The 24,550-nt window shown below is 31.1% G+C and overlaps 1 non-coding gene across 1 annotated transcript; it reads left to right on the top strand.

Moving 5' to 3' along the window:
• The first annotated feature begins 21,781 nt into the window (after positions 1 to 21,781).
• On the top strand, positions 21,782 to 21,900 carry LOC120582797 (5S ribosomal RNA). Its single transcript, XR_005647645.1, has one exon. It is a non-coding gene; the product is annotated as a 5S ribosomal RNA (ribosomal RNA).
• Positions 21,901 to 24,550: the final 2,650 nt, after the last annotated feature.

Genomic DNA, 24,550 nt, shown 5'->3' with positions numbered 1-24,550 from the left:
CCAAATTTCACTGCTTTAATTTCTAACAGTTTATTATCTTCTTATCTCCCACATAAAAATTTTATTTTTCTCTCTTAAACACACATTCATGTACTTTTGAAAACTTTGTTCTATTAGGATATGTCCTAAAAAAGAGACTGTTAATTTCCTTTTGTGTTTGAACATCCCAGTAGCCCTTCCCGACAATTCCATTAAAACATAACTGTCAGGTTCTTTATGGCAAGAGGCCACCTTTCCATGAACACCAGCAAATAAAATTCTAGAGAAAGGGTTTATATTTGAAAACTCCAGTCAATATTTTGTTTTATCTTTCTCTTTCCAACTTTGGTGATTTATCTCAACATCTGTGTAGCCCCTCCAAGCTACCTAATCCTCTGATGAAACATGATACAATCCGGGACTAGAATAACTTGGTGAGTTGATTCTGGGACACACTTTTGGGGCAAGTCACAATCACTGTGTTGCCACTGCTAGGAGTACAGGTAGTAAAGCCTAACTGGGTTCCACCGGAGTCCCTCCAGCCCATTGCTAATGCTGCTGTCTCAGTCAATTTTATTGTGCTATTTGCTAATCATTTCACTAGAATTTATCATGGGCATTATCACTATTCTTACTAATAGACGACAGAATCTCTTTTCAGTGAAGAAGAGAAAATTTCAGCTTTTCAGAGACGTCTTATTAGAATGATAAGAAAAAATTTTTATTAAATAAAAAGCTAAAATAAAAAAGAGAAACCTATTGATCTCGGAATACCCCCCTATATTTTTATTTCTTAATGGGCAAAGAGAAAGAAAATACCTCTTCATCGTGTACCAGCAGCCTTTTCTTATCATTAAACAGGTTTTAGAATTCTGTCTCACAGGGTTAAATGGAGGCTGACATTAGGAAGAACAAGCACTACAAGTGATCTTACTGATTCTGGCAGCTTACTTAGCCAACTTCCAGCCAACTCAATATGGGATTAAGCCAACTAACTACAGGTTACCATCAGTAGTATTGTGTGTAGTACAGTCCCCAAATACAATTTTCTAATTCCTTGAACAAAGGCAATCTATTTTTATGTCAGCCCTTGCCTATGGCCTAAAGAATGTTAAGAATTCTAAAGTAAAAGAAGTTATCAAACATTGAACAAATTTATCATATAATACCATATATGCTTTCTCATAAAACAAGACAAAAAACAAGATCTAATGGCACATCCTAGTAAATACTGTAATTCAAAAGTTTTAGAAGTATTAGAAGAGTTAAAGACTATTTAGATAAAGCTGTAACAACTAGTGTAATATAAAAATATATGCAATTTATATTGCTGACAAACTCACAGTTTCAAAAAAATTAATGTGGTTTTCTTATATACATAATGAATGAAATGCTTAATTTCAGTTTGTAGTTAATGAAAATAAAGATTTTGCTTTATTTAATATTCAAATTTTTGATACTCTTAATTTTATCCACAAATATCATGAGAGTTCATGGACTCTAGTTTAAAAATCTATGTATTTAATTATCTGTGTCACCCATATTCGATTGTACATTCTACCAAATGGCCTGTTTTATTATTCATTATTATTTGTCCTACATCAGAACTCCATTACAAAAGGAGAGAAAAATCACATGTTCTGATTTAAAATTGATATCAAATAAGTTTATTTTTTTCGTCCTTACTGCTACTGCTTTTATTTTTGATTTAACTACTAATAAGCATCTTAACATCACATTACTTTGACTCATAAATTTCTTCAACCCATTTTTATCTTCTGAAGCCCATATATATACAAATCTGATCTTATAAGTTAGAACATGTTTTTTCCTCACATTCCTCAACTCAATTACATAGTTCTGATTTTTGTCATTAGTGGTGACTAAGTATAGAGATGTGGAACAGTATGCATTTATTAGTCTCTCATTAAACATATATCTATGACCTTATTATCAGCAAAAACTAGTGCTAAGAAGTGTGTGAGTGTGTGCGCGTGCACACACATGCGCTCACGTCTGTGTATACAAAAATTGAATGAATACGAAAATTCTTATTCTTGCATTTTATTCTGCTTCCCTGCAGACAGTTTCTTTAAGCTCTGGTTCTCAACATTTTCAGGTCATAATAGTAGAGTTTTAAATATTTCTGCTAGAAGACATGACAGTGTGTTCTTGCAATGACAAAATACATTAGGATGCAATTTATATCCTAAGTGATTGTGGCTGTATAAAAAAAGATATTTTAGAATATTTTGTTGTTCTGTTTTGTTTGTTTTTGTTTTAATTGGATAAATTCCCAGTGATTTATATAGTATGTTTTTAAAAATGAATATTTTCCACACCAAATAAATTTGGAAGAATGAAAATCCAATCTGTTGAAAGATGAATTCATACAATACTTGTATAGAGAGTGATAATCTCTATTTGAGCACTCGTTATGTTCAGTGCTAACTTGTGCCCAGATCACTCTTCTATCTTCACTTAGACAATCTGCACCATTTATTGCTAGAGTGCATGTAAGTATTCTATATTAAAGCTGATGATTAACAAAAAGACAAGGTTAAAAAATATCCGTACTATTTTTAGCTGCCTCAAAACATTTTGTAATTTACTCTAAATAACAAAACTAATTGTAACATAGAAGCAGCCACCAGCCTGTGTCAGTCCATTTGGGCTGCTATAACAAAATATCATAAACTGGGTGACTTATAAACAATATAAATTTATATCTCGCAGTTCTGGAGGCAGGAAATTCAAGATAAGGGTGCCAGCACGGTCAGGTTCTGGCGAAGGCCCTCTTATGGGTTGCAAACGGTCTACTTCTTGTTGTGCCCCCATATGGTCGTAGGGGCTAGGGAGCTCTGTGGGGCTTTTTTCTTAAAAGCACTGATCCCTATCATGTGGGCTCTGCCTTTATGACCTGATCATCTTCCAAAGTCCCCGCCACCAAATACAATCACATTGGAGATTGTTTTAACATACAAATTTGGGGAACATACATACATTCAGAGCATAGCATTTAAAGATATGTATGTTATGTTATATGAATGAGAACGAGGAATTGCTAATGCTAATTGTGGTAAGGAATCATCTACTTTAAGTAATTACTACAAAATATACCAGCATTTCAGATTTTCATAAGAATATCTTTCATTGGATTTTTTTATAGAGCAATTTGTAAATGTTGCTGAAAGTAAATAATATCACATCCAGATTATATTAAAGTTATTGTGACATAGCTTTTCAGAACATCAAATTTACTCAGAGATTCTTGAAGAGAAACACTGAATATTAAAGAAAGACATGGTATATAGTTTACATAAATTTTAAGAAAAAATTATAAAGGTAAGTATATTTTGACTTTGCACTGGAGGCAGATGAGGTAAACCATATTGGATTGTTTCCAACTTTTCTTGCCCTCTTACTATTTGGGATATGTTTGTGGAAAAATGTTTCAGAAACTCAACAGAAGAAAGTTAAATTTAAGAAGTCATCTTGCAAGCAATGTAGTAAGCAAAACTGACCACTTTATAAATATATGTCTATCTAGAGTACTTGATTTATATACAAAAATTAAGTTTAAATATTTCAGACCATTGCCTCAGGGAATTGTGGCTTGTCAGTTGATTGTTTGCAACATGAATGTAACCACAGTATTTTTCTTCATACACACACACACACCCATCAACTAGAAATGGAAAGTAGATCTCTCTTTTTCTCTCTCTCACATATACACAATGCATAAAAATGCAGAATTTCATTTGATTTAATACTTTCATTTAGGGATTCCATGCAGATAATTACTATAGGTAAATTAAAAATAAAAATGCATCCTTTCCTAATTAAAAAGTAAAACTTTAATAGCTTATTTCCTAATTATTTTTTAATACTTATTCTGTGAATTAATTTTTTCTAAAATATCTATTTTATATAAGGATGTTATATATTTCTATATGGAGTTTATATAGAAAATATATACTGTATTTTAAAGAGCAGTTATTTAAATGAACAATAGTAACTTTTAAAGATGTAACAAGTAAATGCTACTGTGAATAAAAGTGCCTTTTTAGCCAAAACTCTTCGATAATGTATTCCTCCAAAATAAAATATATTTTGAGAATATCCCTATTGTTCCAAATTCTAAGATCTTATGTATATTACCTATGGCTTCTTAATAATTAGTTCACATATTCTATATTTTTATTATTTTATAAAACAATTTTTACATGACCCCAATTTATATTTCCTTTTAGTTTATTCTATGTTTGCACCAGCCTTTTGCCAAAGTCCTCCAAAAAATCAAGGTAAGAAAGCATTTGTGGAGAAAACACAGAATTCACTGATCTCTGTAATACACCGTAAGTATTCATTTCCTTTGATGTAAACACTCCGATTTAGTTCCATATGAATGGCCATTTCAGTCAAATTATACATTTTTCCCTAAAAAATGCCAGTTGCAACACTATTATATATTTACAAATAGCTTCTAAAAGTTCAATAAAGTGTACATGCACATGTATTGTGTGTATATATATATATATATATATATATATGCATTCTGAAAGCTTAAGTAGGAGATTGTCATTTCCAATTAACTAGAAAAATGTGAAAATATATGATATTACAATTAGCTATTAAATCAAATTGCTGTAACTACATAAAATTTATGGTGTAATTTTTAAAATAGAAAGTGAGTAAATCTATTAGTAGAAGATAAATTATATATAACAAAATATGATAGTAGACTCCTAAACGTATTTAAATTTTAGAGCATTAAATAGGATTCACTTAAGATAAATTAATTTTAGAGTCTCATAATTTTTTTTAAAAAATACAAATATTCAATGTATTAAAAAGCAAATGACAGCAAATCTAAGTCAATAATACAATATTAACAGTCATAGCAATATCCAAGGTCTGTGACCATAACCTTGAATACCAGCACTTTCTATGTCCACTGGCACTTTCTAGGTCTATTTATTACTACTAAACTTTCATTCATATTTAAAAAAAAACTAATAAACAAAGTGAATCATTTTAGGTGTAAAATACCTTAAGAGTTTATAAAAATAAAAATTTCTGAAATATTTTATTAAATGTGAAGAGACAAGATTGTCCTGTTGATAGCAAATGATATATTTCTTCAACAAATATTTATCATTTAACAAACATTTATAAAATATTCATTATCTGCTAGAAATGTTGCAAGGATATGGAATATTAAACAAGACAGACATTTTCTGAACTCATGGGAATAAAGACATTAACAAAAAGTAAACACCATAAATGCAAATAGTATGATGCCATAATAGATATTTGTTAGAGTGCTCTATGACCATGGCTTTCTTAAGGCAGTCAGGGAATGCATCTCTGAGAAAATGACACATAATTTGAAAGTGCGAGATATCACACATACAGCCATGAAACGAGTTAAGAGAACACTTAAGGTAGAGAGCAGAACCAGTGTGAAGGGTCAGTGTAAAAATGTTAAATTTGAAAAGTATATTAAAAGTCCAAACAGAATTTTCAGCTGTCCGTTGGGAATTTTTGAGCATATTAACTTTGTTTAAAGTATAAATATGTATTAAGTTAATTATGGTAAGAATAATTACAATTGTGGTATATACACATACATACACATATACATACATACACACATACATTGATACAAACATACATACATATATTTTAAATGTATTTCCAGTGACAGAATTAAATGTTAGTACTTAACACTAGTGCTTGCTTCACTTATCACAATTTAATGTTTACTTTAAGAATTGATGACTAATATGAATAATTTTCTCAAAGTTATTCCATTTTTATTTGCACTGGCCATATTTAGAATAGTTTAGAGTATGTTTCAATGCAGCTAAAAAACTTAGTTATAAATAGAAAAAATAAGTCATTTTTTTCAATTAACACAACTGAAGATTTATTTCAATGGAATTTTCTTCATATTGTTCAAATGTTTGCTCTACAATGCTTAAATAAACTTTGTTTATTTAAAAACTCATGAGCTGATTGAGCTAATATTCCTTCCAAAACTCTAAGCTATATTTGATCTAAACAAAGCAATGGAGGAAAATTAACATATTCAATTAATGACTTGTTTAAGATTCCCCTAACCAAGCAACTGGTTTGACAGCATCTCTTCTTGAAGGGATTAGTTGTTGAGGTATTCTACAGACATAGTACAATTAGCCTGTATCAGGCAATGAAGTGTGGACATGTAAACATTTAGATTTATCGGCAGTATACTGGTTAATGTCTGAAAGTGTTAAAGCACATTTTAACCCATTAAATAATAACCAGGACATAATATAGGCAATATAGAGAGTAAAGATTATGGTATTTTATTTGTACATAAATAATAAAGCTACCCTTGAGATTACATGCACTATTTTATATTAGCCTAAAAAATCAGTAAGTGAACAGTATATACCTACATCTATTTTTACAGAATCCTCTTCTCACTTTTCCCTTCTCTATATTTTGCGTATTTCCTAAATTTAAATGTCATAATGAGGTCTTCTGTATATGCTTAAATAACAAAGAATGTTATTTTCCATCTAAATGAAACAGGTTTTAATTCTTCCCAGGTTCATCTTTGCACATTAAGTTGGCTCATTAAGTAAAATATACCACATGTTTGAAAGCTCTGACATCTACTACTACATGTGGTTCTTCAAAGACAACACCTCCCTTTGCCATTTTGAGGCTGTCCCAGGATTCTCTCTATTGGTTCCTTTGAACATTCTTTGAAGTGCCACATGTAACTAAAAGAGTCCTGGGATGCATCACTACATTATGAATTCCAGCTGCAAGCCAGCTTCCTGCTGAAGCTTAGGGATTGGAAAGAGATTACAATATGCCATCCATCTTGTTAAAATATACTCAAGAAGAAAGTTGTTAAAGGGAAAACGTTAGAGAGGCGAGGTCACAATAGCCTTCATGCTGCTTATATAAAACCTCTCATAATGAGCTGAATTAGGTACTATGATATTTTTATTGCAAATGCCTAACAGAATATGACTCTATAACTCTAAATTAAATTGTCACCTTTAGTGCTCATCAAAATGTTTTCTCATTTTTTTTTTTTAAATTCTTTTCAGCTTGCCATCACTTTGCTCAACTTTTAGATCTAGGCCTAAACATACATACATACATTTATTTGTTTGTTTGTTTGTTTGTTTGTTTATAAAGGTGCTACTGACAGTAACAACCATAACAAAATTTTATAGATTTTATTTTGAAAAAGGAAATTGCCAAACATTACCAATCTTAATACCACTGATGTTTGTTAAGTCAGCGTACAGGTAAGGCCTGAATGTGATGAAAGGAACAATTTTTAACATTGAGCTCATAAAAGAAAACTGTTCTGGTCCTATTTGGCCAAGGCCAAAAATTCCGATGCATCATATATTGGTTGACTCAGGGTGTCTACTTCTATTCTTACTTTTTGTATTCATACAAAAGTACAAACAAAAAAGTATATTTCTTTTTAATGTCATATATCTTTTGATCATGTGAAATCATGTTCACGTTCCTCCTAGCCCTCTTAATAGCATTTTGTTGGGGTGAGGTGGACACACACTTATTATCTTTCCTATCAATTCAGTGTTTTGTCAGTATCTATAACAATCTCAATCTAATCATCTCTCCTGTTTGTTCAGCATGTACATCTTCAGAACAAATTTGTCCACATTTTATTCATTATCATTTCTTTGTTGCTCCACGCAAATCTGGACCACCTCAAATCTGAGGTCAAGATCTACACCTGTTGCTGTAATGTATTTGATGGTCAGTCTTGATATCACAAATTAGAAAAAACTGGAAGCACAAGGTGTTACTCTTCAGAAACGAGGCATACATCTGCATAAATGCAAGATTCATATTAACAATTTCCAAATGGGTGTTAGAACACCACATAAATGATGTGTTTTATTGATGCTACTGCAGTTGCCACCCTATATCACCCTACTGCAGTGATTTGCAGCCTAAAAATTTGAGAAATAATTTTTATAATGCTTACACCTCTGGCTAAATACCATGTCCACCTTAATATTTCAGATGTCAGCACACTTGGAAAAGTATTGCAAGACATTAATTTACTAATAACTAACATAGTGAATATTTACTATAGGCCAGACACTGCCCTAAGTGCTTCATATATTTTAATTCATCAAATAATCATGCCATTCTGTTATTATCCTGAAGTGACCACCACAACCAAAATTTTAGTCAGATGTTGGGATTGTTAACATTAAACACATACCATACCATAAGGGCATGAAAATTTTTATTACATAAGTAATTAAAATTTCTGGGTAGAGCAGAACAGGTCTCTCATGCAGATCCAAAATGGCCTGAGAGAGCAAGGAAAGGAGATTGCCTTAGAGTTCTTTTTATGACTAGGAGGTACAGCTGAGAATGAGAGTTCTCCTACATGGTAAGGGGCTCAGGTGGTTTGAATCTTCCATCAGTGCCAAAGGATGGGGGAACCTGCATAGGCTTTCTTATTGGCTTGGGTTCATATGGAAAACAAGAGAAAGAGGGGCAAAAACTTTAAAAACTGGAACAAATCAAATACTTAAAGCTGATGTCAGATTCTTTATTATACTTTATTCTTGCTTTTGGACTGATGACTGAAAAATGCCATGTTTCATTAATTGAATTCTGATGTGTTTAAACAAACTACTGTGATACCCTGAGGACTGCGGTCTGAGGCTAGTGGGGGAGGTAAGAGTTGTGTTGAATGCCCTGTTTAAGAACTCAGCATCGCATATTTTGAGAAGTGAAAGGAGTAACTTGGTCACTATCAATAATGCTGGAACTCTGAAGTGGGTAAGAAGTGTCTCAGGGAGATCTTGCATTTCGGCTTTAGTATATTTAGTATATGTAAAACATATATTACTTTGACTTATGTTGTTTCTGTGCATCAAGAGATACCTAGAATTCTTTATCTTAAGGGAAGTAATTCTTAGGCAACGGCCCAAGAGTCTGTAAGATAGGGTAGATTTTTGTTCAGGGCATCCTGTGCTAAAGTAACTTTCTTAATGACATCACTTTCTTTTCTACCATGATTTTAATTAAAGTCCCTGATCTCTGGGTTACCATTCACAAATGTAAAATGTGAAAACTGATGTTTTAGTAAGTTTGATGCAAACTCATTTGGTAGCAAACATAATTTGCACTGTTCTGTAGTAATTTATATTATTTATCTCTCTCACTTATTAAAAACAGATATGTATTTCACTTTAAAATTAGTGAGCTCTAATATTTTAAATAAAAGGTATAAAAAAGAAGAGATATGGGTTTGATTACAAGGTTTGGCATCATAATACCTTTCTTAAATCAGCAAAATTCTTTATTTTTGAGGTACAGAATGTTTAAGATAAATATCGTAGACCTATAATATTTCAATGCTTTGTTCTTATTACTTATGTGTAGAGAAATAATGAACAAGCACAGGTAGAGACAAATAGGAAGCTGGGACTTTTGTGAAACTAACCTTGTTAGATTTTTGAGTTTTTGTCTTTTAAGTATAAAATGCTATCTCATATAGTTGATCTACCTAATGAAAAATGGAAATAACATCAATCAAAATTAGAGATCTGTAATGGAAAAATATACCATAACAAATTATAGAACAGAAGAAGGTTGCTGGTAAAAGTGAAGAGAAAAAAATGTGAACTTTATTTTACATATAAGTTTAAGTTGAGACATAAAAGTCATAGTTAAGTTGTAAGAGGCAACTTAATTTTTTTTAAAATCAAGAGTGAAGGAGGAAGGGAAAGTAGGAAGGAGGAAGAGAGAGAAAGAGAAAGATGACAGAGATCAAGAAATGATTAAATGATATCGATGCTCCATATCATTAGTATATGTAAAATCATCCAAGAAGAATATACAAAGTAAAGAGTTAAAGAATGGGTAAAGAGAAAGAGAGAAGGATGTTTAAAGGGAGAGTTAAGGAAGAAAGCCAGAAGACATTAAAAGAAAAACAAAGGCAAAGAAAGATAATTCCACAAAAATAAACAAAATTAGAAAGAAAGAAAGAAACAGTGGAAGAGTAAAGATTTAATGATGTGGAAACAAGAAGAAAAGACAAAAAGGGTAGTTTATGAAATACCATCAATTTAGAGAAGCCCAAAAAGACAATGTTCAGTATCAGTAGGAATCATTTTATTAGGAGTGGTAGATGTAGAAACAAATTTTGATTTGAGGAGCGAATGATTAACAAGAAGTATGAGATAGAAAAAAGTTAAATTGTATTTGAGTAGGACCTAGGTGTGAGTGATCTCTCATATTCCTATTTTTACCTTCCATATATTTTAGTAATTATAAATTGAATAAATAATTCATGGTTGCTTTTGGATTTTAGAACATACAAATTAGAAATTAAATTCCATACTCAAGCTTAAGCACTACTAATAATTTGTGTATGTCTTTCTTGATACACATTTTCACTCATGGGATCCTATGACACATACTGCTATGAAAACAGACATTTCTGACAAGGTTTCAAGATCAATATTTACTGATAGCATTGTTATTTTAGCAGGAGTATATTATCACACTGTATGGACACATTAACATTTATTTATTTAATTATGTCTTGTTGGATATTTAAAATATGTTTCTATTTTTTTCTTTTCATTTTTTGAGGGGGAAGGTTGTAAATGTTTAAAGAGCAGACTTGATATACATTTTAGCCTATTTGCCCCATTAATTCCTTAGGAAAAATTAACAGATTAAACTTTGTGAGATACTATATATGTATAGTATACAGTAATCTCTCCTTACCCACAGGAGATATGTTCCAAGACCCCCAGTCGATTCTTAAAACTGTGGAGAGTACCAAACCCTATGTATATTGCCTTTTCCTATACATGCATGCCTATGATAAAGTTTAATTTAAAAATTAAGCATACTATGAGATTAACAACAATAACTCATAAAAAGTAGAACGATTATAACAATATATTGCAATAAAAGTTGTATGAATGTGGTCTTTCTCTCTCTCAAGTATTTTGCTGTACAGTACAGCTTAGATGTGCTGGAGAAAGGGATGATTCACATGCCAGGTGGGACAGAGCAGAATGGCAAAAGATTCACCATGCTACTCAGAAAGGCAAGCAATTTAAAACATCTAAATTTTTTATTTCTTGAATTTCCCACTTAATATTTTTAGAATGTGCTCAACTATGGATAAATGAAACTTTAGATAAGTGTAGGCTACTGTATCCACACACACAAATACATATATAACAAGTACACCTTGAAGTAAAAAAAAATGTTGTTATTATGAGTAATTTGTGAATGCTTTTGAGTTAAAAATAAAGATACAGAAATGAAAATTACTCTTAAGGAAAGAAACTAAATTGATGTAGTTATGTCTTTGAGGGAGTGGAAAGAATTTTGATTCAGTAAAGAAATTAAAAACGGCTTAGATAGAAATTTTTTTTTTTTTTTTTTTTTTTTTTTACGGAGAGATGAGGAAAAGGAACAAAAATGTAAGTGATACAGATTAGATCACCTATGTGTATATACTAACTTGATAGAGTACACCTGAAACCTATATTCTCTATAAATAGCAGGTATAAAGTCAGGACCAGGCCTGAGGAAAACTAAAGAAAGATTGAAATTGTCATGTTGATACACAGGAAAATAAGGTCAGAAGGAACCAGAGGACTAGCAGTTAAAATGAAGTGAGGTAAAAAGGGAGAAGATACACTTGAAGCCTCACCAATCTATCCAACAGAATGGTTTTTATTTGTTTTTGCTTTTCCAGTTGAAAACCTAGATTTAGAAACATTGTTACAGTTTGTGGATAAATGAGAAAGACAAAAGTTTTTGTTTTTGTTTTTAATTTTGGTTATAGTCTGGAAAGTAAGTGAAATGATATAGGATGAAGTCTAAGCTTGAAAGAGGAAAAAATAGAGAAGAAAGAATGTTGTTAGATTGGGAGAAGGAAGGAAAGATGAAATGTTCTCATCAAAAAATACAGAAAAATAAGTATGCAAAGGGAAAAGAAATCATGCTTTTCCAGATGGTGGACCAATTAATATACGATGGAACTCAAAAGAAAATAAAGGAAATCATAACCACAGGTCAAATGAAGGGTTTGCATGTTAAGTAACACTTCTATTTCAGCAAGAGAGAGAGGGAGAGGAGAGGAGGGGTGGGGAGAGGGAGTGATTTCTTCTCTAGGAGTATTTGCCCATTCTAGTTGTGAGCAGATCTGGCGGGCCCAGAAAAATAGATTTCACTTGAAAGCAAAACTGGAGTGCTTTTGGCAGTCTTTCAGAATTGTCATTTCAGAATGGCAACCAGGTCAACTCATAATCAGATTTACTTTGGCCTGAAACTCTGTCTGTGTTTTAGTGTAAAGGTGAAGAATCTAGTTGGAAGCTAAAAGATGGAGTGATATTTCCTATAGTCTTATAGTGCTTAATCTTGCTACAAGCTTATGAACAGTCTTCCTGTCAAGGCATTTGCCATAGTTTGAAGCTACCTGAGGCAAGAAGTTAAGAGTTGAACTCAAAATTTCCAAGGAGCAAAATGAAAGCTCTTTCATTCTTTCATAATAAAAAGTCAGGTCCTCCTTAGTTGCTGAATATAAAACCTAGGAAGGCTTCAATCAAGGGACAGAAATAAATGATCTCTGACCAAATACCAGTTTTAATTAAGGTATTCAGCAAAACAAGAGATATTTAAGCTGATATTACACATTTCTGCATTGTAAAAATGCAAGTGATAAAACCAACTTCATCAATTTTTATAAAAATTAAATGAGAAAATACAAAATTACATATATATGCGTATATATATACATATATGGTTCAATAAGAGTTTAAGAAATAGAACTTTATTGCTACACACACACACACACACACACACACACACACACACACACGTACACAATCAACTATACTTTGAGTCCTAGGAAGACAATTACTGTGTGTCTTTACTGATACTTATATCTCCAGAACCTAGCACAGTGCAGTGTCTGGAATCTGATTGGTATTCAGCATATATTTATAACATAAATATACCACTGGATTCTTACAATGGTAATGATTGTAGAAACGGTGAGAAGAACATCAGCCTCCTAGTTTTTCAGCCTTTGTGAATAGAGCTATTTGGTTCTTGGTTAGTGTGGTTTAGTATAAATTTTCCATAACAAAAACATATATAACGATTGTGATTAAAGACATATTTGAGCAAATATGAATGTGAAGAATAAATATCTTTCTTAAGTAAGGGCTTAGATGGAACAAAAGGACATTAGGTACTGATCTAAGACAGCAGAGTGTGGTTTTCAGAGATAAGAATTGAAGAACTTATATAATGCATTATTCACAATCAGTTATAAAGAAAAATGATTTCAATAAATTATATTCAACAGAAGTCTTTTTTCAATTCCTGAGATGGTAATAGGAGAATTTGTTTTAAATTTATAGAAACTTACATAGTGTTTTCATTTCATAGTATGAAGGTCATTATCTACAAAAATATTTTATTACTGTAAATAACTAATGACATGGATAAAGGATCTCATATTATTACTATCTCTCAATTGGATAAATCCTGTAAGAGTACTGCTGTCAAAGTTCTGGTTTTTAGAATGAAAATTTTAAATAGCTCACCTTAGAAAACTGATATTTCACAATTTATAACTGTATTAATAGGTCACCTATAACTTATTAAGAAATAGGACTAAAAGCAGATACTTTTTGAAGTTGTAAACAGGCTTTAAGATCTTCCTGGAATGGCAAGCTTTATCGGGCATCATGGTTGTAGTTGAAGACTTCAAGTAGGCAGAGGCAGTCAAATATTAGGAAATTGATGGAAAGGAAATCAAAACAAGAAATTGTGTTTAAGGTCATTTGAAACAGAATATCTGATCTCTTAGGCTGTAGCAGCATGACTAAATGGTATCAGTCAGTGCTCTGAAATTCCATGACATATTAGAAGATGACATACATGCCTTCATATGATTACCCTAGTACTGCTTTCGGCTCCAGAAAATGATCTTCACATCTTTCAAATGCATACCTCAAATGAAAAAAAAAAAATTGCATGAATTGAGTACATAATTTTTAAAAATATTCACTAAATGCTATATGAATGTACGTATGTATGACATTATAGCTTGTTTCCTAATTTGTTGACTGAATACAAATTGTTTGTACCATAACCATTTCCGTTTTGCTCTTGTAATCATAAATATCATTATATAATACAGTAAACTTATAATCAGTTATATGAAAGGTGTTTCACATACATAATGCCTACCCGTTAATTAACTCTGTGAGATCAACACCTTAGTAACTTGTTTAGCTTCATTTCATAACTAAACTTTAACTCCATAAGGAACATAAATTTTCTTATTTATTTAAATCTATCTTGCTTAAAATTTAATCTATAAATATGTAGTCATAAAACAGGACTTTATGAAGAAACTTCACAGAGACTGGAATTTATATTACTCTAATTAAATGTGTATAAATATATAACTCTGCATAATAAAAAAAGTTAAAGCTACTTACAATTTAAAATAATACAATAAAAATTTAAAACAAATCATTTTTATTTAGACAATTAAAAATAGTTTGAAAGGATCAGAAACTATGCAGTGAGCATGATGCTATATCCTTTGACATTTGGCATAAATGAATAATCTAAACTATTATTAAAACCATTTCTATTTCTATATGATTTAGTTAATATGATATGATAATCTATTTATACTCTACGATCTTATGATGCTAGGAGAATGCAAGAGCTCAAAGAGTTATCAAGGAATTGTAACTGTAATCCAGTAATGACATGGAGTAGAATAGGTGGAGGAAAGTCTTTAGAATTATGTCTGAAGGCTGTGGAATCAAGAATTGCAACTGTCTTGCTTTGCCCCTTGACATTGAGCTTAATAGAGTTCATGTAAAAAATTATTTTAAATATAAAACATTTTATTTCTATTATGTTCATGTTTACCTATTTTAAATACATAAGCAAAAATGGAAAATAACAAAACAAATACATACCCACAATCCACATTAATAAAATATTAACATCATATCATAAGTATTTAAGATTTATATTTTAAATAAATAAAATTGTGTAGATATGTTTGAAGTCCCTCATATGCCTGCGCCTTTTCTGATATATTTTTCTTCTGTTCCAGAAAAAAATCACTGTCACAATTTCAGATGTATCATTTTAATGTATGTTCTTATATAATTTAGTATCTGTTTCCATAAAACATATTTTTTAACTTTTAAAGTTTTTAACATAAAAATAGGATTATGGTTTTGTCATTTTGAATATTTTAAATTTTTATTCAAATTTATGCTTTGAATATATCTTCATTAATATTAAATGTGCTCTAGATTATTCATGGCTAGCATGCTCATTATAATACTATATGAAAATACTGCAACTTATTTATGTATTTTCTTGCAGATCAGTATTTATATTTCCTATTTTTCACAGGACTATTTTTTCTAACTTCTTATGTGTAAAAGTTTCTCCAGGGCATATACTCTAGAAAAGTGGACTCCTAAAATTTCTACTGGTAGATGATGAGTCTTTGAATCTTTATAGTGCTCATCTACAGTCTCTGTCCTGCTTAATGTTTATATCTAACATGCTGTATACATATTGCTCCTCTGTCCTAAAGAGCAAGATGTCAGAGTCATAGTTGACCAGGGTCCTATACTTCAGGATGTACAGATATTCCTGATCTTAATCAGATGAGATGTAGGAGAAAGGTTTATTAACACCCCTAACACTCCAGGTCAAGAGTGTACCCATAAACTGCTATTCATTCCATGATAATGAGAACTGTTTCTGAATTTCTTTTATAATATGGGTAGAAATGAACTTTTACCAAGTTAACAGTCCCATATTATCTACCTTAGACCTATAGCCAAGTTAGCACACTGGGCACAGTGTCTGCAATTACAGCCTACTATTTGAGCATATGGTAATCTACCTCATCTGTCAGTATCATTTTAGTTTTTGCAGGGTCAAGACAGGCGAGTTAAATGGAGACATCATGGATATTCACCACTCTTGCATTCTTTAGTATTCAAGGATGAAATCAATTTCAATTTCTGCTATTACTTCAGACAAATATTATATTTTATTTAATGTCTTACCATGGGGAGGGAATCCATTTCAGAAACTTCTACTTAGCCATCCTCATTATATTCATTATTAATATACAGAACAAAGACCCAAACTGTATGGTTATATTCATTATCTTGGTATGTTTATTTTAATATGCATTTGGGGATTGTGTTCTGTATATACAGTGTAACTACTGTGTGATCTGGGCTGGACACAGGACTTCATTCATTGCCCATCTTCCATATAAATATGCTCTATAATAAATCTGCTTCTGAGATTAGGAATCAATATGAGAATCGGCCACGTACAAAATAGATCTAATTACATCATATACTCAGAGGCTGGATAATTGTATTTGTAGTTCTACCAGAACCATAGTCAGACGCAAGCCAGATTTTCATCTAACCTTCATAAATCTCCTCTCTGATTAGTAACCTGCTAATTTTTAAAGATCAGTGTCAGTTCAGAGTCAGCATCTAATAACCCCTAACAGTTCTGAGCATTTTGTTTTTCTGGTCTCTAGTCAGGCATATATGACAAATTCATGGTGTGCAGCAGATGTTGTGCTACAGATTACTTCCTCAAAGTTTCTGGATTCCCCCTAGTTCTCCTAGTCTGATTGGGTTAAGTGTTTGAAGTGGGGTAAGAAGCCAAAGATCTCTACTCTATTAGCTTAAGTTTTGTTTTGTTTTGTTTTGTTTTTGTGTGTGTATGTCTGTCTGTCCACCAGACTTCTAATTATAGTTATTATTTTTATTACTTTCCATTTTATATATGAAGCAATAATTTATCAGGCTTTTCCATTTCTTATATATCCCTTTACCTTGTAACCAATTGGCCATATTCACAAATGTTCGACGGGTTAAACTCTCTGATTATGTTTTTGCAACCATGGCTTATTTTGCTAATTACACTCATCTTTGCCTTTGATGGTTATCAGTTACCCTCTGTCCTCAACTACTCTAGAATCCAATTATTCCCATTGATAGCAAGAAATTCAATTCATTGCATCCTTGTCCAACATCATCTATAGCCTACAATAGCCAGTAACCACAGAGGTAACTGTGCATCTTTTCAAAAATGCTTGAAAGCCTTTATAAAGATTCACTTTATTAAATTATCTTCCAATTCTCTCCTTTAAATTTACCACCTGTTTGCTGCTAGCAAACTTAACTCTGTTTACATAAACTGCTGAAAGCAAGTAACTTTAAAAAAAACATTATAGGCTATCTTTCAAACTAGTTTTTATATGTCTATAATTGGGATATGTTGGGATCTAAATGTCATTGTAGACAAGAAGGTAATGAGAGGTCATGGACTTGGATTCTGAAGAGCATTTATTTGTGAGGCAAACATCCCATGAAATTGTTATTCGTGGGATGGCTAGTTCCCTCAAAGAGTGAGGCAAAGACTGTCTGGCAAGGAAATTTCAGTTCACAGTTTCATCTGATTCCTTCTAAATGTTCATATTTTGCGTCTCTAAGCAGATCTCCTTCTTGCCAGTGGCTTTATATTAACATAAGATACCAGGTGATGTTGAGCATATTGACAATTCAGAAACCCACAAAAGGTACTGGGATTGGTACTCACTTTATCTGACCTTTGAATACAGGACATAAAGACTTTTAAAATGTTATGTGTATTCTAAGTTAGATATTTTTAGTCATCAATTTTTCCTTTTCTGGGGAACTATTTTCTATGGTTATGAGTTAACAGTGTCCTGTTCTCATCTATCAAGAAGTTTACATATATATATATATATATATATATGTATGTATGTATGTATATATATATATGCAATTGAACCTAAGAATCTCTTTTGATACAGGGGCAATTCTCAACATCAGTTTCAGAATTGTTAGACTTCCCAGTATGAAACAGATAGAAAATTCAAACTAAGCAATTTAGAGAAAATTTTATAAAAGAAAATATTTACAAAGGATTAAACAGCATTTAGAAGATTCACATAAGGATTTATCAGTACCCTATGGATAGAAAGAGAAGGGCACCATTGCTTTCACTAGAGTAAGGAAGAAAGCAGTTACGGAGACTTGAATAGAGTAGCTGAATGAATGAGTTCATCTGACCGAAACCGAGACATTGTTTGCTAGCCATGCACAGTAAACACAGTAAACTCAGAGAACACCCTGGAAAGAGGAAGTAAGAAGATTAAATACCCTGAAACTTTTGGTTCATAATTTCTAGGTTTGTTTTTTGTTTTTTTTTAAATAGATGTTAATCCATTTCTTTGAACATTCTTGACATGTTATTATTTCGGATTATTTTAAAAAATTGATATTTTAAAGTGAATTTTTGTTCCAATCCTTGACTCTTTTGGTTGTTTTCATAGAATTATGTTTTCCCAAGTAGTATGAAATTTTGGTTTTCAGAATTATTTTGAAGAGGACCTTCTAATTTTTATTTAACTCTCTCTTTCTATCTCTCTCTTTACACCATTATGTTCACCTCTTCCTGTATGGGATTTTATTTTCTTGATGTTTTTACCTCCATTAAGCCCTTCAGGTTGATTTTCAGTTCACCACTCTAAGATTAAACTGGTGAAATGCAGATCTAATCCCAGAGAAATTGAGTGGTTTGGAAAATTTTTATGTCTGTGTCTTCCTTCTGCATTAGGCCTATAGCTCACCAGAGCACATGATGATCTTTGAAGAGTGGTTTGTGGAAGTTTTCTCAACCTGTTTTCATAATGTAGATTTTTGGGGGTTTCTCATCATATCCAGGCATTAAGCTGTGAGACTGGTTCTAATCCCTTTTCTACCATGGGGACAAAACAGTGCCAATACCTCATAATCCTAGATCAGTGATCTATTCCCTTAAAACTTTATCTCTGACTTTATTTTTGCTGAAATTTGTCTCTTTTCTCCTGACAATTTTTTTTTCTATTGTTCAATATTCTAAGAGATTTTACTTCATTGTAATGTTATTAGTTGGAGCAAGGGGAGTTATTATCAGAGGATGAACTTACTGTATTATCTTAACTGTAGATACAAGCATACATTTTATTTGTAAGTTGAACTTCATATTTTTCTTATTCATAACATTGAAATAAAATTTAGCTATGTCAATATGTCTATAACAATTTTAAATTTATTACATTTATTCATTATTTTTAAGGTGTATTAGTTTCCTACTGCTGCTATAGCAAATTGCCACAAACATAGCAGCTTAAAATTATACTAATTTATTATTTTACAAATGTCATATCAAAAGTCCAAAATGGGTCTGATAGGTATAAAATCATGATATCTATAAAGCTGCATTACTTTCTGAAGGCTCAAGGCCCTAGGAATTGTTTTAAATTTTTTAAGAATATTAATTCAACTATACCCATAAAAGATTGTAAAGTGGGTAATATTTTATTCTCATTTTACAGAAAACTACATCATAAGGAAGTTATAAAGTAGCATATGAAGTAGTAGAAGTATATGACACAGCAGAGTTGGGATTCTTGAACTCATGATTTTAACCCTTATATGTTCTGCCTCTCAGATTGAATTACATTTCTCTTACGGTAAAAACAAAAGGAACTGGCATGAGCTTCAGAGCCCAGAGTAATCTTGTCTCTGTTAACCACTTCATCTTCTTCTCACAGGACACCCTCCATTAATTTCTCCATTCGGTGGGGCTTTTGGTTTCTCAAATCTCTCATATTCCCTCCCAACTTAGAAAGGTGATCATGGTTTTCCTCCTATCCATTACATTCTTCTCAAAGCCCTTTTAAATTGAAGATATCTATTCATTTAGCTTTCAAATCTAGGATTAAAAATCACTTCCAAGAATAGCCTTTTAAGAAATGCTCTGATTCTTACCTTAAATAAGGTTTATTTCTATGCATTTATACACAATGTTTTATTAACTTAATAGTGTAAATCTAAATTGTAATTATGCCTTTAATTAATGATTAGCGTATAATTACACTGAAGGGTTCCCCAAAGAATACAATTTATAAAGGAAGCAATTACTTGCCTATTCACTAATATATCTCAATATATTTGACATATTGTATATATACATATAATTGTGGCCAATCACTAAATATTTTGCCACCAGATATCACAGCTTATTAGATAGAAAATATTTGAGTACAAATATGCATTTAACAATTAATTCAATAAAAAGGAACTAATGATACATTGATTTTATTTGCTAAACTTGTTATGTAATATTGCAAGTCCAAACTGTATAATTTTTTTTTCAAGACCTTATGGTCATTTGTACAATTAATATTATCCATTGATATCAATAAAAAAATCCTATTAAAATATCCATGTTATTTTTCTTCGAGCATATATTAGAGGCCTTATATTGTTGACTAGAATTTTATCTGCAGTTAAAGAAAATAGACATCTATAAGATAATTTTCATTGAGCATAAAGTATCTTGCTTCTGAATATTTGATATATGTATACATATATATACATGAAAATGTATATGTGTATATATATATGTATATATATATATATACACATGAAAATGTTTAGAAAAGAGCAATGATCCTTTAGAAATATGAAATAATCCTTCAAAATATTCAACATATGATGACTTTTCTGACATGGTAGATTTGTTAACTTAATTTGATTTCATACCCTCCAAATTGTAGAATATACTAGTTGTATTGGTCATGTAATCTCTCCAGGGTACAGACTATATATCTCAGGTCTTTTTGTTTGTTTTGCAGTGAGGTGTGAGTATATTCTGGAAAGCAATGTAAGTGGAATTAATATGTGCATTTTCCTCATTGCTTTCCTGATAGAGAGACGCTGAATTTCACTTCCCCTTTTTGCCTTCCTGCTGGCTACTAAAAGGCCCAAGTGGTCAGCCATCTTGTATTGTGTGAATAAGAGATATTCCATAGAGATTGTGAAGTCATAATACAAAGGGAGCTGGCCTAAAGATGACTTCCTGAAGCTGTTGGTCTTACTAGCTCAAATTTTACATAGTAGAGAATTTTCCATCTTTTAAGCCACTTTTATTTTGGGACTCTATCACACTTAGCTAGTGTTATGTCCTAACCAAGCCATTTCCCTAAAGAGGTTTATAAATTAGCAATAAAAATGCATATATACATTTTATTAAATATCTCCTTTGAAACAATTTAAATTATTCCAAGCTTGGATTTAGTAAAATCTTTACTTTCTTAGTCATCGATACACCTATAATTGATTGTTAGATTATTAAATTTGTTGTTTTTTGCTTACACAAACTTTTCTCAGAATTCTTAATGTGCTCTATTCAAAATTTTATGTTTTAATAGTCTTGGAGTTTTCTAATACATAAATGCTATTCAGTAAGTTAATAAATTTTCAACTTTTGCCAATGAATTTTACCCATCTTTAAATGCCATTAATTAATTTTAGAAAATGTACTATGAAAATTCCTCTTTTAATGTAGAATGAGAGTCTTAGATGTGCTGTAGTAAACAAAGGAGTCTGATCTATGTAGATTTAATTGCACTGCCACTTAAAACATAGTCTAATACCTCACTTAATACATTGTATTGCAATAATTTTTTTTTTTTATAGAACAAGTAATGCAATGATTTCATTGTGCAGCTTCCTGAGAGGGAGACAGTGTTCTTCCAGGTATTTTGAAAAGTATAAATAAAATGCAATAAAATAATAATTTGATTTTTATAAGATGTAAGAGAGTCTACGGCCGTGCCACCCTGAACAAGCCCTATCCCATCTGATCTTGGAAGCTAAGCAGGGTCGGGCCTGGTTAGTACTTGGATGGGAGACCACCTAGGAAGACCAGGTGCTGTAGGCATAAAAAATAAAAATTATGGGATTGTAAACTGACAAGGTTCTTGTAATCTGTGAGGTCAATCAAGGGTTGCCTCGCCTAAAAAAAAAAAAAAAGTGAGAGAGATATATAGCTCTCCAAAATGTATAAATATGGAAATAAAGATTTATGGTGGATATTAAATTATAATATAATGTATGACAAATAAGAGAAGAGATAGTCAAAGATAATTTTAAAAGATTATCATTTCTACATAAGAAAAATATTCCATTGAACTTAAGTTATATTAAAAAGAGATGATATATTATAGAATTATATACTTGAAACATATTAATGAATGTCACCCCAATAAATTTAATTTAAATAAGTAGATTAATAATTAATTAACATAAAAATTTACCTAGAAAAGGGTCATTATTGGTGGTAGAGGTTTGAGGACGCTAGAGTCTTAAAAAATCATTGTGGATCAACAAATCTATTAACGAAGAAATATAGTAGGATTTCTGTGGTTTTAAAGCATAGATATCAACATAAATTCCACACTTTAAGGAAGTAAGTTAGCAGAGATAATTTCTAGTAAGTCAATTTTCAGAATCTCAATTTTTCTAGATATATTCTTTCCTAAAAGTGTTGCTTTCTCAACTCTTCTTTAATAATCACCTTTCAACAAACAAACAGTAAACATAACATTCTCATTATCTAACTTAACATGATGTAGTTCTGGAGCCTTCTAGAACACAAAAAAGTAATTTGTTTCTAAATAAGATTTCCTTTAGAACAAGGATGAAATATTGAAAGGCAAAGTAATTGATTTCATAAAAATGACAAAAGACTTCATACTTTAGCTAGTAGATAGCTATATTATAATCAGAATTTAGAAACAATGTACTCATATTTGAATTTAAAAATTATGTAAGATGTTTTCTGATAAAGTCAGTCTGATTTAGCTAATTGATTCTGCAGGCTGTTCTTGCTATTAGTTCATATGATGTACATCTTGTGTACATTGAATAAAATGAATTTATTTCTTGAAAGTTTTAATAGTATTTTCTTTAATGCTTACATATAATATACAATATGCCTCAAATAATATATTTGCAATTTTATAAATGTATGAAAACTTTAGTCATCAATTTAAAGACATGTGAAGAAGTTTGTAGTTATTCCCAAAATTCTATTTTGGACTATAAAATTAAAAATTCATGAAGATATTAGTATAGATTGCCCTTTTACCATTTTGATATTGATGATGATGAATAGTTGTAACTGTTTGTCATGTATTATGACTTAAACTCCAACAGAATTCAGCTATCTAAATATAAGCAGGAAAAACCCCCTAAGACTGTGTTTACCCATGTTTGGATTTTTGTCACAGAGGAAAATAATGTGAGTAGCAAGTGAGGTCAGGTATTGAGAGTTACAGAATAATTAATCATTGAACATATATTAGATAGAAAGAAAGAATAAGATGAAATTTGAAATCAAATAGACGCCTTTCTGATGTTATCACATAATGTTTATGGTGAGAAGAGAAGAAAGTGACCAAAAAGTTGATTTTAATCCTTAAAGGTTTATTTATATTGGGATTCTCTGAGTAGAGGTGAAGTTGCTGAAAACATGGTTAATTTATACAGTGCTATGATAATTTAAGATCACTTGGAAATCTACTCTCTGCATTAGTCATTAAGACACAGGAATTCTCTTAATTGTCTCTTAGATACAAACTCCTGGGGAGTTTATTTATATATTATGTTTTAAAATTAATTAATTAAATTTTTTATGGTGACCTTGGCTAATGAAATTTGGTAAGTTTCAAACATTTTAACGGTAAAGTATATATATATTTTTACATTGTGTGCTCATTTCCCATAATTAGAATTCTGTCACCACATATTTAACCCTTTTTACTCCATCTACCTCTCCCTGCCCCCTGTCTCCTACCCTCTGGTAACTACTAGTCTAAGCCCATGTCTATGAGGTGGGGAATTTAAAACAATTTGTAATCTTTCAGAGTAAGTGTGTAACTTCCTAGAATAAGTCTTGTCCAGGGCAATCCATTTTACTTTGATAAAATTATAGTTTTCCTTTAAAAATCATATGCCCCATAGGAGCTAAAACAATAAGTAGATAGATAAAATCAGTCTTAGACCTCATCTAATTCTAAAGCAACATGGAAAAAATGTAGATTCCAAAAAGTCTGTGAACTGATGAATGAATAAACCCACTGTGGTACCCATACAATAAAATATCATTCAGCAAAAATAAATGAAGTACTGATACATGTTAGCACAGACAAACCTTGAAAACATGCTTTGTGAAATCAAATAGTAACCACAAACCATATATCATATGATTAAATTTTTATAAAAGTTCAGAACAGGCAACTCTATTGAGATATAAAGTATATTAGTGTATGCCTAAGGACTGGGGAAGTCAGTTATAGATGGTTGGTGGTGGTGGCGTAGGAGAGAGAAGAGCAGTACTGGCTACTATATATGTGGTTTCTTTGGAGGTAAATAAAATACTCTAGACTTATTTTGTGCTGATGTTTTCAAAATTGTGAATTTAATTACAAATATTATATTGTACACTTTAATTTTAAATAATGCATATCATTATCAGGAATAAGTTAAACATTTAATATTTGAAATTTTGTTCCCTTTTAATTCTAAGG

Source organism: Pteropus medius, unplaced genomic scaffold (assembly GCF_902729225.1).
Source record: "Pteropus medius unplaced genomic scaffold, Ma_sr-lr_union100, whole genome shotgun sequence".
NCBI lineage: Eukaryota > Metazoa > Chordata > Mammalia > Chiroptera > Pteropodidae > Pteropus > Pteropus medius.
This window is presented reverse-complemented; position numbering and strand designations above follow the sequence as displayed.